Raw genomic sequence first — 3,152 nt, 5'->3', positions numbered from 1 at the left:
GACCGTGCGGTGGAACGGATGAGGTGCCTGACTTCAAATCAGAAGATTCAGTTTTTGGGTACTGTTGGGGGGGAAAAGGCCTTCTTTCCCCCGCGTGTTCGTTGAATTTTATTTTTGTGAGTGTTGTTTTGAAATTTCAGGTACAGTATCTTGACAGGGCGCCAAAAACCAGACCTACCTCCAGACCTCTTTTGAGCAAGGCACTGAAAACTCCTTCTCTGTGAAGACTGAGACGCAAAACACAAAACGACCGGTATGTTTTTTGTTTTTTTTTAATCTATTTGTGAGAGGCTGTTTAGAAAAGCCACTTCCAGCGTCAAAGTTGAGCGTGTAACCGAATGGATGAGGTGTCTGACTTTAGATCAAAAAAGGTTGAGCGTTTGAGTCCCCCTCATGGTCGTGGTTCTTTAATTTCATGAGACTTTAGCAGAGAAGAACTGTGCCTGCCTCACACACATCGCTGTGCTATCTTTGAGCAAGGCATTGAAAAATAATCCACTGGAACCCTGGGACGCACGTGGCAATTTTTAGCATGGCAAATTTTGAAAAATGTTTTGAAAAAGGGCAGACAGCTTCACAGGATTCAACCTGTCAGGCGAACACAGGACTTAATAGATAAGGCTTGATATCACAACTTCGGGGGTTCGAGTTCCTTCATGACCCAAGTTCGGAAATTTCGGGCTGTCTTTTACCGAGCACCTGTCTCATTCCGAGGTTCTGTGGAGCCCTAGAGCAAAGCACCGACAATTCCTTCCATGAAACTCGACAGAGCAACATTCGGCATCTTTACGAGTTTGCGAAGAGCAAACATTTTCAATTCAAGCATTCTTCCTCACCGTGTTTTAGAAGATTCAGGGCTCAATGCCTTTATGCGTTTTACATTTGGGTAGCTGTGGCCAAAGAACCAAAGAACAGCGTGAACAACATAACTCCCACTGCTGTGTTATCTTTTGAGCAAGGCATTGAAAACTGCGACGCCCTGAAGCTCGGAACACGTTATTTCTTGAGTGTTGGGGTGAAGGGCAGACATCTTCAAAGCAGTCAGGCTCGCATGCAAGGCACACAAAATGGTTTCCCCGCCAAGCAAGACAAAAAGCAAGATTTTAGTATCCGAACCTCTTTTTGAGAGAGTGTTTGCGAAAGGGCAGGCGCTTTCAAAGCATCCATTGTCTCCGGTGAGTGCGTGGTCGAATGGAAAATATGTCTGGCGTCAGATCAAAACTTTGTAGTTGTTCGTCGATCATTTTGGGTCGCGACGGTTAAGCGGCAAAGAATAGTGCCGACCTGACACCCACTACGGTGGTACCCTTGAACAAGGCACGGAAAGCCGCTTCTCCTGTCAAACGGTGCACACCGACTAATCCTCGGCATCTTCAATATGTTTGGAAGAAACTATTTTGGAAAGGGCAGCTACTCTCTCTCTACCTCGCTCTCTCACAATGCAGAGGTACCGGGTTCGATTCCAGCTCCGGCCTCTCTGTGTGGAGTTTGCATGTTCTCTCCGTGCCTGCGTGGGTTTTCTCCGGGTACTCCGGTTTCCTCCCACATTCCAAAAACATGCATGGCAGGGTAATCGAAGACTCCAAACTGTCCCCAGGTGTGATTGAGAGCACGGATGGTTGTTGGTCTCTTTGTGCCCTGCGATTGGCTGGCGACCAGTTCTGGGTGTCCCGCGCCTATTGCCTGAAAACAGCTGGGATGGCCTCCGGCATGCCTCAAGGGATGCAGGGTGTGACCCTTGTGAGGATGAAGCGGATCGGAAAATGGATGGATCTAAAGTCATACCTCGGTTTTCTACCATAATCCGTCCCAGATGGCTGTTCGAAAACCAAAACCACGCTCTTTTAAAAAAAAAAAAAAAATCTTTATTAAACACGTCTGCTCACAATGGAACACTACACGAGGAAGCGTCACTTCCTCGTCTACCCGAGGAAGCATCACTTCCTCATGTAAGAAAGGCGAGAGGAGTCAAGTGGCGCACGCAAGTGCACTCACTTTGGTCGAGAACCGATTTTCGGTCGTAATCCGAGGCATAAAAAACTCGAAATTTTTGGTCGAAAACCGATTTGGTCGAGAACAGAGACGTTCGAAAACTGAGGTTTGACTGTATTTATACATCGAGAGAAAGAGAGAGCTTTGACGATTGAGCAATGTATGAAAGAAAACGCCCGAATCTCCCATTATGTGCTACGACGCTCCTCTTCTTCCACTCTGCTGTCTCATTCCCACAGTGTGTATAAAAAGGTCATATGGCATGTTGAAGTTACCGCGGGTCATTGTCCGCACTCGTGAGGGTGTGCATCGTGTGCGTCTGCATGTGTGTGCGTCAAAAGCACTGAACCAGAGGAATGGGTTTGCCCGGCCGTCCGTTGCGGTTGTTTTACCGCTGAGAAAAAAAGAAAAAAAATCCGGCAAAGTGGTGAGAATCACCAATTACAGTCTCACACATTCCCTCACATGCGCACACGTTGCATTCATTCAACACCACAGTTAATAGTGTTGCCCCAGCAAATCCACATCCACTAAAATAACACTGAAGCTCTACGCGTGCAATCCAATTGTTCGAAAGGTGGAAGGTGCGCGGATGCCGCAGTCATTCCATGGGTAACGACTATTGAACACTCCCGCATTAACATGCAACGTGTCTCTCAAGTCCCCGTGTCTACCTTCGCTCCGCACTGCAGCCTGTCCGAGCCAATTTGCAGTCACGCTGCGGCCCCCCCGAGGCATTTGTGACCCAACAGTGGATCACCGAAGTGGAACCTGACAACGAGCTGCAAGGCCAAATAATCCATAAGAACATGTTTAGGATGGTCACACATTGTGTCAATCGTCCTCCAGGTGCTATTAGCTTGGCCCCGGTGTAGTCGAAACGGGAATGGGTGAGCTCAGGCCTCCCCCAAGGCCAAATCGGCCACTTGGATTTAATCTGAATGTAGACGACCATTGGCGCCCTCGTGATAGTTTTTAAACAGAACTCGAGAGTCACTCTAGAGCAGGGGTGTCAAAGTCAAATGGACGGAGGGCCAGATAAAAATTTTTGCTGCAAGCCGAGGGCCGGACTAATCGAATGTTCATTGAAAATTTTAAAAATAACCACATATTGTTTATTGAACCAAATTTAATTGACCGAAAACCTAACAAATACATTC

Source organism: Hippocampus comes, unplaced genomic scaffold, assembly GCF_001891065.2.
Source record: "Hippocampus comes isolate QL1 unplaced genomic scaffold, H_comes_QL1_v1.1 scaffold7, whole genome shotgun sequence".
In the NCBI taxonomy this organism is placed as follows: domain Eukaryota; kingdom Metazoa; phylum Chordata; class Actinopteri; order Syngnathiformes; family Syngnathidae; genus Hippocampus; species Hippocampus comes.
Note: the sequence above shows the minus strand (reverse complement) of the source record.